The 14,877-nt window shown below is 43.0% G+C and overlaps 1 protein-coding gene across 3 annotated transcripts in view; it reads right to left on the reverse strand.

The window, feature by feature from the left end:
- Nucleotides 1-14,877, reverse strand: part of TLK2 (tousled like kinase 2) — a 66,944-nt gene that overhangs the window by 50,423 nt on the left and 1,644 nt on the right. The window lies entirely within an intron of this gene.

Below are 14,877 nucleotides of genomic sequence, written 5' to 3' on the forward strand. Positions count from 1 at the left end.
AACCATCTTTAGATAGATTTTTACGACAAAAGCATTTTATTAAAATAAATTTGATAAAGAGAAAAAAAACAAAATCCGATTTTTGTGATTTAAAAATAAATAAATCGATTTTTAGCTACCCTGCCAATGGACGACATCCTTACTACACCACATTACTACATCTCGAACTACATCTCCTACATCTCTCGAACCAAAAATGTGAAGACTAAATCTCAGACTTCTACGGTGACATAAAATTGGTTGAATAAATGGACATTAAAAACATTATATAGCAATTGGTGCATTTCATTTTACAATTAAAAATCCTTTGCCTTTCTATTTAACGCACTCATGCGTCTATAGACACACAATGCATGGCCCAGCCCTGCCACCCCCCCTACTCCCCCATTCACTGGCTGTGATTGAAAATAGCAGAAGCCAATGCCATTTCTGAGCCAGAAGAGAAAGAACTGAGAGAGCCTCTGCTCACGTGTACATCACTGGATCGAGATCCATTGCCTGGCAATTGGACCATTTCATTGACCAAAATGCTTCTAATTTACAAATCGTGACAAGAATGTTACAAGTCTGGTAAAAAACACCTGATCTGTGTCTTCTGCTTGAATCCAAGATTATCAAAGCCATTAGACTGGCAATAGCCAGTTTAAAAAAAAATAAAAAGAAAGAAAAAAAAAAAAAAAAAAAAAAGTAAAGCAATGTATTTTTCTCATAAGACATAGGCCCCTTTCACAAAAATGTTCCAATCAGGTCTGCCTATCCATTTTTCAGGTGGACCCGATCGGAAGCTCCATTCTCCTCTATAGAGCGGCCTACATCCAATCCACCAAAAACAGACCAATGGGGATCCCCTTCCATGCAGAGAATCGGATTGGATGGCAGTCACGTGTAAGAAGACCGCCTATGCAGGAGAGCAGGCTCTGCGTAAGCGGACACGGACCTATCATGCGCATGCTCAGCATGATCGCAGGCAGATTCCACCTCGTATGAAAAGGCCCTTAGATTACACTTGAGGTTAAAAAGTAGTTAAAAACAAAACAAAAAACACCAAATTGCCTTCTCAAAGCCTGTCAAGCACTTTCTAAAAAGTAATCTTCAGAGGCCAACACTTGTGTAAACGAGTCCTAAATGTGTCCTTTCAATTTATTAGGCATTTTCTATTCAATGTCAAATGGGGGGAAAAAAAAAAAAACAACATATAGCCAATAGCTACTTGAAAACCCTTGCTGGTTTGTATCAACATTTTTTTTTTTAACAGATCTACAAACGTTATGCATTCACTGTCAATGTGGACATAATTGGTATCTCTTGTTGGGGAAACACACAATTCCTAAAAAGTCTAAGGAAATGAAAGAGCAGGTTACTATATAAGCTGAAGGTCAAAAGAAGGGCAAGTCATTTGGTGCTAACCACAATCAATGCAAAAATGCCAAGAGAATGTTCATAGATTAAAGCAGAATTTTACCCATAACAGTTTGATATCAATAAATGTTCTTTAACAAAAGAACTTACATTTCACTCTAATAATCATGCTACTAAAATGAGTGTGTGCTGTGAATTGCCTCCAGCATCGTTCCGGTTTCTTCTTGCTGGAGGATGCCATTTTACTGAAGCCCAGGAGAAGCCACTTACTTATTGCAAACTCTCCTCTACTTCTCAGTCTCAAAAATTTTGTAACTTTCTTCAAATAAAATATGTAAATTTTCAACCTGTTCACATATATGTGGATTGTATGTAGTTTGAACCACATCCAATCCACAGTACATGTGAAATAACATTGTTTCCTGTGATGCCTGTTTGAAAAAGAGTCCTGTACGATTTCTGAGCAGTGCCTTCAGATTTAGGCGCAGCTTACAGGCTATTGACTTCTATGGGAACCGTTTCTAAACCCCATATGTGTGAACAGGAAAAAATCCTGACCTAATCCTGTTCTGAACCGGATGTAAACCTGACATGAACCGCTGAACAACTATTGTATCAATTCGCTGTGAAAGCGGAGCTTCAATCCGCACATGTGTAAATCAGCTCCGATTGTATGTTTTGGCTCCATTAGAGAGGAAGCTAGAATCCCTGTACACATGATCAGATAATCGTACGAAAAATGCCGCTTTCATAGAGATTTACGATAATCTGATCGCTAGAACACAACAATTGTCGGAAATGACTCAAAGGGATAAGCACGAAAATTTTTGCTGTACGCTACCAGATCATACGATATTTGTTTAACCAATAATGTTTTCGTCTGAAAATACATTACTTAAAGTTTACTCTGTCGTACTAGAATTTTAACTAGTAACTTTCACTTTCGACATAAGACTAGCATGAAAAAAAAAAGCGACAATCAAAAAAAGGGATATTCTCAACGTGTATACAGGGCATTACAATGCTGAAGTTCACCAGGATGAGGAAGAAAGGTGAGAGAATCAGTGCCAAGACACTGTCCATGTATGCTTAACTCATTTTTTTGTCTTCCAGGCAGCAGAGTTTGTCCTGTCACCTCTCTTGCTTTTCTATTCTCCTTCCCCACAGTCTGTCATTCCTGTTGCTTTCTTCCCCCTTCAGCAGCAGTAAATCTTAAGGCTGACAGCTAACTGGCCTCTAGTGGCTCTGATTTTAGGCACAGTGCAGGTTGAGACAATGTATTACTGGTTGTAAACTGTATAGGCACTTTTTAATGTCTTACCTAGCTATTAGGACTTTTTTTCCTGACAATTTTTCCACTTCAATATCTGATAGAAATGATCAAAGGAAACCATGTGTCTTTTTTCGCTTGCTTTACTAAATCACTACCAACTAAATTGCAAAAAAAAAAAAAAAAAAAAAAAAAAAAAAACACACAAATGACAGACATACTAAGCCATTATCATAAAAGTCACTACGAATCCAACACCTGGTATGGAGGATCTGACATGCAGTGATTGTCTTCACCCTTCTTACTCTTTAAAACAATATTAGAGTCAAAAACAAAACTGGTCTAAAACTCTTCAATTTTACCTAGACCTTGGGAATCACATCGATGCAAGGTTTTACCGTGTGGGCAATTGCCAGTGTGAAGTCTGCTGTTTATCAGCTGTTTTTTTTCTGCCAACTTTATTGAAACATCAAAATGAGATTTCACTCATTTTTTTTTTTTCACTGCATCTCAAGTATAACACAACTGTGAATGGGGAAGAGTATCCTGTGACTAATCAGACTCTCCCCCATTCACAGATTGTGTTACAGGCAGTGTTATCAATGAAAACTTCAATGAAGAAGGGGGAGTGTCCCCATTGAATCATCTTTAGTGCAGCGGAGCCCAAAGCTACTAAACCCCCACGGAGCTGGAAGTTCAGGAGCTGGAAGTTCAGCAGCAGGAAGAGGACCGGGCAAGACCTGCATAGGAGATTTCTATGGAATTCACAAAGTCTGCACATCTTTGGACATATTTCAATGCAGGTAAGTAATGTAACCAAAGCTGTAAAGAGAAAAAAGTTTTTTTTTTTTTTTTGTTTTTTTAAGTGGTAGTAAAGTAACGTTTTTCTCTTTTACTTCCAGGTAAGCCTATAATAAGGTTTACCTGTAGGCAGTGATGAATTTAGGTTTTGTGCTGCCCTAGGCAACACAAAAATCGGATGCCCCCCCTCCCCGGCAGAGAGAGCCTGACACTGGCCAACACCAGCCCTCACCCAAGAGAGCCTTCCAATAACACACACACCCGGGTGAAAGACAGAGAGACACTCACCTTCACAGCTCTGGACATCCCCAGGAGCAACAATCAGGCTCTGAATATACCATCAAGCAACCCGCAGCCTCTTTCGGATCCCACCTGGTCCCCATGCCACACGTGTCACTTCTTTCAGGGGCAGTGCTGCCCCCCTAAAAAAATGCCGCCCTAGGCAAATGCCTTGTGATACATACGTCCCTGTCTGTAGGTACAGTAAATATCTCCTAAACACGCACCGTTCAGGAGATATTTACTTTAGCAGTGCTCGTGATGTTACGGGCACTTGCGCACTGCTCCCTTAATGGAGGGCGTTCCGTCCACTGAGGTAGCCGTGCCGTGGCTCCCGGGGAGCGTAGTCACTGCAGCTCAGCCAGTCAAAACGGCTGCAGCCTGCGAACCCGGAGAGAAGCCCAGGTGAAGATGGAAGCCACGAGGAGCAGATACAGCACTCTGCTGGAGGAATCATTTTCAGGTAAGTCTTTTCACTAGCACATTATGCACTTAACTTGCAGAGAGAAGATTTTTTTTAATTGTATTTTTTGCGGTTTACTACCGATTTAACTAAACTTTAGCTTCACGTACGGCAGAAAAACATGGATGTTCTCCTTCCTGATCTTCCCCCTCTAAAGCTAGTTGTCCGAGTGTTATGCTGAACCTCTGGCTTCACTATTCTCAGTCACTGACCCATAACAAGTATGCAGATCAGGAAAGTCAGAGAAGAGTCAGAAGTTCCCATCTGTGTTCTGATCAGTGATTATAGAAGCCAGCAGGGCATGACAGCCATGTAACTAGCAATTTAAGTTGAGAGATCAGCAAGAACTGCATCCATGCTGCTCTCAAGTAATTTCCTTGAAACTACAAAATGACTTACAATATGAATGCACAACCTGTTCGATGACATTTCACATTTCTGTCCACCTCCCCAAAACTTTGAGCATAAGAAAATGGTGTTAAAAGTAAACATAAAAGAATTTATCTGATGTAAAGCTGAAGTTTCCCTAATGTTTTCTGTACAGCTTTAGTCGCAATATTTACCAGTAGTGAAGACTGCCCATGTGGTGCAGGCATCTGGATCCTGTGGACATCTTCACTGCAAGGATGTCCTGTCCTCTTCCTGTCTCTGAATTTCCAGACCTGTGGGGGTGAATAGCTTCAGGTTGAGCTGCTCTGAAAAAAGTTGAGTTGGGGAACTGCCCCATCCTCCTCTCGACAGAACTTCTTTCATTATCATCACTGCCTGTAATACAAACTGTGAATGAGGGAGAAAATCCTGCGACTCTTCCCCCAGTCACAGATCATGTTATAAGCAGTGTAAACAATGCTTAAGGACTTCGCAATGGAGGGGGCAGGTCCCTGCTGCAACTTTTTCACAGCAGCTCAACCTAAAGCTATTCACCCCAACAGGTCTAGAAGTTCAGCGACAGGAAGAGGACAGGACATCCTGGCAGTGAAGATTTCTACGCAGACAGACATTCAGAATCAAGAAGAGGAAGGGGCATCCATCTTCCATATACCCTTGTACAGACAATTTCTACAGGATCCAGACACCTACACAATGTGGGACATCTGTCATTACTGTTTAAGTACCGTAACAAAAGCTATACAGAAAGAAAAGAAAAAAAAAAAAGTTACATTTCAGGTTTAATAAATCTAGCCATACACAGTTACGTTTTTAAATTCTTATTAAATTTTAAAAGCATATATTGCTTACATTTGAAGCAGAACCTCACCCCAAGGGAATTTCCGCTCTTATGCCTTTTTTCGTGATTCGGGTGGAAATTGACCCCCTTCCTCCCCCGCAGCCTCTTGGGACTAGTCACAGGTCCACACTTGTGAGGAGCAGCCCAGGTGAGGACAGCACTGAATCCCTGGACAGGCAAGTGTCCTTTTATTAAAATTCAAAAGCTGCAGTATTTGTACCCGATGACTTTTGTTTATATATATATATAACCCATGAGCACACAATATGTTTATATTATGCTTTATTTCTAATTGATCACATCACTTTTATATGTTCATTTTTTGTAGATGAAGGGGTTCATTTCTTGTGCTAGCTGCTCTTTAGCGCTCACTTGTATTTATATATTAGTCAGGAAAGTACCGTTCTCCTGAAAACCTCCAAACCCAGACATGTCCATCAGATTGCCAGACAGAGAAGTGTGTCTCCTCTGCTCTAGAGTCCAGTGGCGGTGTGCTTTACACCACTGCATCCGACGCTTTGCATTGCTCTGGGTGATGTAAGGCTTGGATGCAGCGGCTTGGCCATGGAAACCCATTCCATGAAGCTCTCTACGCACTGTTGTTGTGCTAATCTGAAGGACACATGAAGTTTGGAGGTCTTTAGCTATTGACTCTGCAGACAGTTGGTGACTTCTGTGCACTGTGTACTTCAGCATGCGCTGACCCCGCTCTGTCATTTTACGTGGCCTACCACTTGGTGGATGAGTTGCTGTTGTTCCCAGTTGCTTCCACTTTGTTATAATCCCACTAACAGCTGACCGTGGAATATTTAGTAGCCAGGAAATGTCACGGATGGACTTATTGCACAGGTGACAACCTATCACGGGACCACGCTTGGAGTCACTGAGCTCCTGAGAGCGACCCATTCTTTCACAAATGTTTGTAGAAGCAGTCTGCATGCCTAGGTGATGATTTTATACACCTGTATCCATGGAGGTGATTGGAACACCCAAATCCAATCATCTGGAGGGCTAGCCCAATATTTTTGGCAGTATACTGTAGGTATGTATTAAGTGCACAATCCAGCTATGAGGTAAAGCTTAGCTTTAAAAAAAAAAAAAAAAAAAAACCCTCACACAGAATGTAGCAGCTGCTAAAGACTCTGCAAATAAATGCAGGGCCTGCAAATTAACAAATTAGTACAAGAGTCATTAACCAATATATGATGCATAAAATCCATAAAGAATGAACTCTCAGACCTTTTAGAAAGCAGAGAATATATACAATTATGTTGATAGGAAGAGTTGGAACACTTTATGAAATGTAATTATGAAATAAATTATTACATAAGACACCTTTTTTGCAAGCCCAGAAGCCATCAGTTTAGGTTAGCGCTAGTAGAGTGGATATGAATCCATAACAAAGGTTGACAAATGGGCAATGCTGATATGGAGTGTCAAATTATTGAAGCAGTAATAAACCCAAAAATGTACTATTATTGCAGTTCACCAATCCTTAGATGTGCCGGTTGCATTCTTTATTTCTACCCAATGAATCAGCCAGTAGCACACTTCCGCTCAGTATCTCCACTCCGGATAGAGAAACAGCAGAGACACCTTTAGATTTCATCATTGTTACTCTGTGGAGAGGTTAGTGTTAGATGCGCCAGCACTTGGATGGACTTAAATAAAGCTGAACTCCCGCTAACAGCTTTTTAAAAAAAGACGGGACTAACCCCTCCTATCCTTTATAAAATAACACTTACTGGACAGGTCACAGGGTCAAAATGAAAAAAGAAAACGAATGCAGCCAACACATCTAAAGGACTAGTAAACTGCAATTTGTAAACTTGATTTGGGGTTTAATACTGCTTCAATTAGGGCTATGATGTAGATGGTGTTACTATGAAGTTTAAATTAGTAGTATGTGAAAGGTGCTTGCATGAAGGTGAAGAGATCAGTGAATGATAACGGACAAATCACCAATAAAAAGACCAGTGTGTGCATGATGTTGGTGCAAAAGTATACAACAAATCTGTCATTAACACAAGGAACATATGGGAACAGGGGTATATAAATTAGTATGTAGCGCACACATGAGTATAGATTACTGGTTGATATACTGAGCTATACTAACAGAGGGTCTGTGCATGGATGCTGGAGAGAGGGGTAGAATTCAGGAGCTGTTCTAGTGATACGAGGCGTGTTTAAAAAGCGAATGGTCTAATATCTCAACGGCAACATGGGACAGGTTCGCACGTATGCACATGGCTATCCAGAGACACGTTGAGAAGCGCCACCTAGCGTGGAGTACGAGTGACCATCGGGGGTAAAGCCGCTCTGGGCAGTCGAATATAGTCTGTATGTGAGGAAGGGTCACAGAGCAACGGAGCAATGAGGGAACATCAAGTTCGGTTACAAATTGGGCAAAATGGCGACGCATGCAATGTTGGTGCAAGTGTACAGTGTGGAAGCCGTGAGCAGAAAATGTGTTTACGACTGGTTCAAACTCTTTTGCGATGGGAAGGAAACGGCTGAGGATGAACCACATTCGAGTCGACCGTCAACAAGCAGAAACACAGACATGATCGAGCGAGTGCGATAAATGCTGACACGAGATCTGCGACTGACTCTACGAATGATGGCGGAGGAATTGGGCATTAGCAACGATACGGTGTGCACCATCATCCACAAAGCAGATCTGTTCCTGGTTTGTGCCACACAAGTGAACAGAAAGCAAAGTGGATGGAAACCTCTGGAGTATTCATTACCATGTGAGACCAGTATCCATCCTTTCTGCGAACCATCATCACAGGGGATGCGACCTGGTGCTACCAGTTCAATCCAGAACCAAGTGGCAATTGATGGAATGGCATTCACCATCTTCCCCATGACCCAAAAACAGTCACATACAAAAGTCCAGGGTCAAGACAATTTTGATCACTTTCTTCGACAACAATGGCATCATCCATAAGGAATTCATTCCTGCAGGTCAAACCGTGAGCGCTGCATTCTACGAGGAAGTTATGAAACCGTTGCAATGATTCATCTGCCGTGTTTGGCCAGAGTTGCACAGGACTAGACAGTGGATGTTGCTGCATGATAACGCGCTTGTGCACTGAGTGATCTGTATGCGCCAATTCTTGCCTCAGCACAGCGCACTCGTTCTCAATCATCCACTGTACTCCCATGCGACTTTCCGCTTCTCTGCCTGAAGTGTGTCATGAAAGGCACGCATTTTGAGGATATAACGGCAGTCCAAGAATGTGTGAAAGCAGTTCTGCAATCGATTCCTAAAGAGCTCTGTGCTGACAGTTTGCAGAAGCTTTATGAACGTTGCCCAAAGTGTGTTGTGCAGGATGGCAATTATTTAAATAAAGGTAGTTAGTATCTTACAATGTTTATTTTCTAATACCATTCACCAAACATTTTAGAAACACCTCATATAGCTATATATCTCTAGAGTATAAATCAGTTATTGATCCATGGCCGGTGACGTTATGGAGGAGTATACATTAATGGTTGGTATAGAGATCTACAAATGTGTTTGATCTATGGCTGGTGATGGTATGGAAGAGTATCCAAGAGTGGTTGGTATAGAGATATAAATACTGGTTGAACTATGGCTGGTGATAGTATGGAAGAGTATACATCAGTGGTTGATCCATGGCTGTGATGGAATGGAGGAGTATACATCAGTGGTTGATCCATGGCTGTGATGGAGTGGAGGAGTATACATCAGTGGTTGATCCATGGCTGTGATGGAATGGAGGAGTATACATCAGTGGTTGATCCATGACTGTGATGGAATGGAGGAGTATACATCAGTGGTTGATCCATGGCTGTGATGGAGTGGAGGAGTATACATCAGTGGTTGATCCATGACTGTGATGGAATGGAGGAGTATACATCAGTGGTTGGTATAGAGATCTACAAATGTGTTTGCTCAATGGCTGGTGATGGTATGGAAGAGTATAGATCAGTGGTTGATCCATGACTGTGATGGAGTGGAGGAGTATACAGTTGTGGCCAAAATTATTCAACCCCCACTGAAATTGAGTGTTTTGGCCAGTTTGACATTGCTTTTGATCATTCAGTCATCTTGCTTACATTTACATTAAAGAGGCACTTGTAGGTCAGACAAATATAACATAACAGTTATAATGAAATAACCACAAATGTCTTTTCTGTGCTCACAGCATTATCAGTTTTATTCAACCCCCAAGTGACATTCAATCTTAGTACTTAGTACAGCATCCTTTTACAGTTATAACAGCTTTTAAACGTGAAGCATAGCTTGACACAAGTGTCTTGCAGCGATCTACGGGTATCTTCGCCCATTCTTCATGGGCAAAGGCCTCCAGTTCAGTCACATTCTTAGGCTTGCGCACTGCAACTGCTTTCTTTAAGTCCCACCAGAGGTTCTCAATCGGATTTAAGTCTGGTGACTGCGATGGCCACTCCAAAATGTTCCAGCCTTTCCTCTGCAACCATGCTCTAGTGGACTTGGAGGTATGCTTGGGATCATTGTCCTGTTGAAAGGTCCAACGTCTCCCAAGCCTCAGGTGTGTGACGGACTGCATCACGTTTCCATCCAATATCTCCTGGTACTGAAGAGAATTCATGGTACCTTGCACACGCTGAAGCTTCCCTGTACCTGCAGAAGCAAAACAGCCCCAAAGCATGATTGACCCTCCACCATGCTTCACAGTAGGCAAGGTGTTCTTTTCATCATAGGCCTTGTTCTTCCTCCTCCAAACATAGCGTTGATCCATGGGCCCAAACAGTTCTAATTTTGTTTCATCAGTCCACAGAACACTATCCCACAACTTTTGTGGTTTGTCCACATGGCTTTTGGCATACTGCAGTCGACTCTTCTTATTCTTTGGAGACAGCAAGGGGGTACGCCTGGGAGTTCTGGCACGGAGGCCTTCATTACGCAGTGTGCGTCTTATTGTCTGGGCTGAAACTTCTGTACCCACATCTGACAAATCTTTTCTCAGTTCCTCAGCAGTCACACGGGGACTTCTCTCCACTCTACGCTTCAGGTAGCGCACAGCAGTCGAAGTCAGCATCTTCTTTCTGCCACGACCAGGTAGCGTTTCAACAGTGCCCTTTGCCTTGAATTTGCGAATGATGCTTCCTAAGGTGTCTCTTGGTATGTTTAACATCTTTGCAATCTTCTTATAGCCATTGCCCTTCCTGTGAAGAGAAATCACCTCTTCTCTTGTCTTCCTGGACCATTCTCTTGCCTTCACCATGTTTGTAACCACACCAGTAAATGTCTAGAAGGAGCTGAGTATCACAGTCATTTTAAAGCTGCCTAATTGGTGCTTATTATGCTTGATTGCTGCTCGGTGACATCCACAGGTGTTTTCAATACCTGATGGAAAGCACCTGTATGAACCTCTGTTCTTCAGAGTGGTAGTCTTTAAGGGGTTGAATAATTGTGGCAATGAAGAAACCACATAAGAACCATTTACTACTGTATTACATAAACAATTGATGTCATTTTAGTTGCATTTGGGTAGTTACAACGTCCTTGTAGGATTTGATTCTGAATACAATTCCAAATGTACACTATAGTCCCTAAACCCCTTTACAGCATTGGGGGTTGAATAATTTTGGCCACAACTGTAGATCAGTGGTTGATCCATGACTGTGATGGAATGGAGGAGTATACATCAGTGGTTGGTATAGAGATCTACAAATGTGTTTGCTCTATGGCTGTGATGGAATGGAGGAGTATACATCAGTGGTTGATCCATTGATGTGATGGAATGGGGGAGTATACAAGAGTGGTTGGTATAGAAATATAAATAGTGGTTGAACTATGGCTGGTGATGCTATAAGATATAGAGTAAACATCAGTGGTTGAAATATGGCTGGTGATGGTAAAAATAAATATACATCAGTGGTTGATCCATGGTTGGTGATGGCATGGAGGTGTATACGACGACGGTTGAACCATGGTTGGTGATGGCATAGAGGTGTATACGACGACGGTTGAACCATGGTTGGTGATGGCATGGAGGTGTATACGACGACGGTTGAACCATGGTTGGTGATGGCATGGAGGTGTATAAGTCAGTAGTTGATCTCTGGTTGGTGATAGTATGAAGGAGTACACGTCAGTGTTAGGTACGGAGCTATATAAACCTGTGTTAATTCTGTGGTTGGTAATACTATGGAGGAATGTACATCAGTGACTAATCTATGGCTGGTGATGGTAAGGAGGTATTATCCATGGTTGGTATGTATAGGAGGCTAGAGAAAACAGAAGTCATATTGGGATGGACACACGTCAGGCATATAAATGAAGATCAATATATTATTGTGTGATATTGTACGGGATTTATATAGTGCTAACAGGTTGTGCAGCACTTAAGTGGTAGTAAACCTCAGACATGAAATAAATGAACAAAGCATATGCTTCTATAGTGTGTACTTGTCTCAATCCAGAGCACCAAGTGTCAATTCTGTCTGCTGCTTCTTTCCTCTATCGGCACGAACTGCTTCTGAAAAATTTCCTGACACCGAGAAAAAAAAAAACAAACAAAATGGTGACAGGGAGGGACCCTCAGATTTACAGCATCAGCTCTGTTCCTGTGAGCTGGGTCTCTTCCCTTCAATCAGCTCTCAGAGCTCCCCTCACTGAGCTCTACAGGGTTTAATTTCAGTCCTCCACCCCCTTTTTTCTGAACTCTCAAACAAGATTTAAAATTCAGGACTTTGACAGATGTAGAGAAGACTGCAGACAGACAGGTACAACTTATGTAGGAGAATTTGTTTCATCTCTGTGTATCACCCGAGGCCAGTCCCTTCACAGGTAAAAATGGCAATTAAAGGTTAATTTCACACATTTGCAGCTTTTTTGAATTGCAATCAGTGTCTATGTATAGAGTGTCAATGAGTTTGTTAGCTGTCACATGTATGCACTGAGCAGGCTAGATACGGAGCCACAGGGAGCAGAAAAGAAAAACTGTCAAAAGACCTGCGTAAAAAGGTAATGGAACTTTATAAAGATGGAAAAGGATATATAAAGATATCCAAAGCATTGAATTTGCCAGTCTGTACTGTTCACTTATTAAACCCTTGGTGCCGGCGCCTCCCAGCCCTTTAAGGGTTTCAGAAGCCAGGGCGGGGTTTTAGGGTCATGTGACTGCCGTGATTCGCTGTCATGGCGGTCACATGATCAGGAAAGGTCCTGATTGAAAGAGGAGATTGGGACCTTTCCGTGACTACCGGACATGTGTGCTGGGAGTGTGCAGGGCGCACGCTCTCAGCACGTTTTTCTTAATTGCAAGCAAATGTGCAGCTGCTCAGCGTCAAGGCCCAGATGCCGGGAAGGCCGTCCACAAGGTTTAGGAGGGTGTCTATGGGAAGGTTGGACCATTCTTCCAGAAGCACATTTGTGAGGTCAGGACTGATGTCGGGGGAGGAGGTCTGGCTCGCAGTCTCCGCTCTAATTCATCACAAAGGTGTTCTATGGGGTTGAGGTCAGAACTCTGTGCAGGACAGTCAAGTTCCTCCACCCCAAACTGGCTCCTTCATGTCTTTATGGACCTTGCTTTGTGCACTGGTGTGCAGTCATGTTGGAACAGGAAGGGGCCATCCCCAAACTCTTCCCACAAAGTTGGGAGCATGAAATTGTCCAAAATGTCTTGGTATGCTGACGCCTTAAGAGTTCCCTTCACTGGAACTAGGGGGCCAAGCCCAACCCCTGAAAAACAACCCCACACCATAATCCCCCCTCCACCAAACTTTACACTTGGCACAACGCAGTCAGGCAAGTACCATTCTCCTGGTAACCACCAAACCCAGACATGTCCATCAGATGGCCAGACAGAGAAGCATGATTGGTCACAACAGAGAACCCATCTCCACTGCTCTAGAGTCCAGTGGCAGCGTGCTTTACACCACTGCATCCGATGCTTTGCATTACACTTGGTGATGTAAGGCTTGGATGCAGCTGCTCGGCCATGGAAACCCATTCCATGAAGCTCTCTATGCACTGTTGTTGGGCTAATCTGAAGGCCACATGACGTTTGGAGGTCTTTAGCTATTGACTCTGCAGACAGTTGGTGACTTCTGCGCACTTCAGCATGCGCTGACCCCGCTCTGTCATGTGACGTGGCCTACCACTTGGTGGCTGAGTTGCTGTAGTTCCCAGTTGCTTCCACTTTATCATACTACTTAGGCTAGGTCCACATCTCGCGGGCTGTGTTTTCTGTGGGCATTTGAATGGACTCCCGAACCCCGTGACACGCAGGGAAGACGTCTCTGAACCTCTTTGGAAAATGCATCCTCGGTTCCCAGTACAGTTGTGTTTTCCAGTGCGGGTGGCGTGCCAGTAGAATTAGAGGGTCCGCATTCCTCTGTGCGGGTGGTGCAGATGCACAGATTTTTGTGTGGATCCGCAGGGGCACTGCCTGCACAGATGTGAACCTGGGGTAACAGTTGACCGTGGAATATTTAGTAGCCAGGAAATGTCACGGATGGACTTATTGCACAGGTGACAACCTATCACGGGACCACGCTTGGAGTCACTGAGCTCCTGAGAGTGACCCATTCTTTCACAAATGTTTGTAGAAGCAGTCTGCATGCCTAGGTGATGATTTTATACACCTGTGGCCATGGAGGGGATTGGAACACCTGAATCACATGATTGGAGGGCGGGGACAATACCTCTGGCAATATAGTGTATATCTGGTATGGCTATGTACATAGATAAGTGTGTGATGTGGAGGTGTATTATAGGCCAGGATGGAGGGGTCTGGTATATATATGATGTTGGGGATGGTATAGAGATGAGGGTGATGGAGGTGTATTATAGATCAGGTTGGAGGGATCTGGTATATATGATGGGAATGGTATAGAGATGAGGGTGATGTTGAGGTGTATTATAGATCAGGATGGATGGGTCTGGTATATATATATATGATGTTGGGGTGGTATAGAGATGAGGATGATGGAGGTGTATTATAGATCAGGATGGAGGGGTCTGGTATATATATGATGTTGGGGGTGGTATAGAGATAAGGGTGATGTGGAGGTGAATTATAGATCAGGATGGAGGAGTCTGGTATATATATGATGATGGTATAGAGATGAGGGTGATGTGGAGGTGTATTATAGATCAGAATGGAGGGGTCTGGTATAGAGATGAGGGTGATGTGGAGGTGTATTATAGATCAAGATGGAGGAGTCTGGTATATATATGATGATGGGGATGGTATAGAGATGGGTGATGTGGAGGTGTATTACAGATCAGGATGGAGGAGTCTGGTATATATATGTAGGGGATGGTATAGAGATGAGGGTGATGGAGGTGTATTACAGATCAGGATGGAGGAGTCTGGTATATATGATGTTGGGGATGGTATAGAGATGGGGATGTTAAGGTGTATTATAGATCAGGATGGAGGGGTCTGGCATACATATGTATGGTATAGAGATGGGTGATGTGGAGGTGTATTATAGATCAGGATGGAGGAG

The sequence above is a fragment of the Staurois parvus genome, unplaced genomic scaffold (genome assembly GCF_062004578.1).
Source record: "Staurois parvus isolate SC_StPar_1 unplaced genomic scaffold, SC_StPar_1.0 ptg000151l, whole genome shotgun sequence".
Lineage (NCBI taxonomy): Eukaryota > Metazoa > Chordata > Amphibia > Anura > Ranidae > Staurois > Staurois parvus.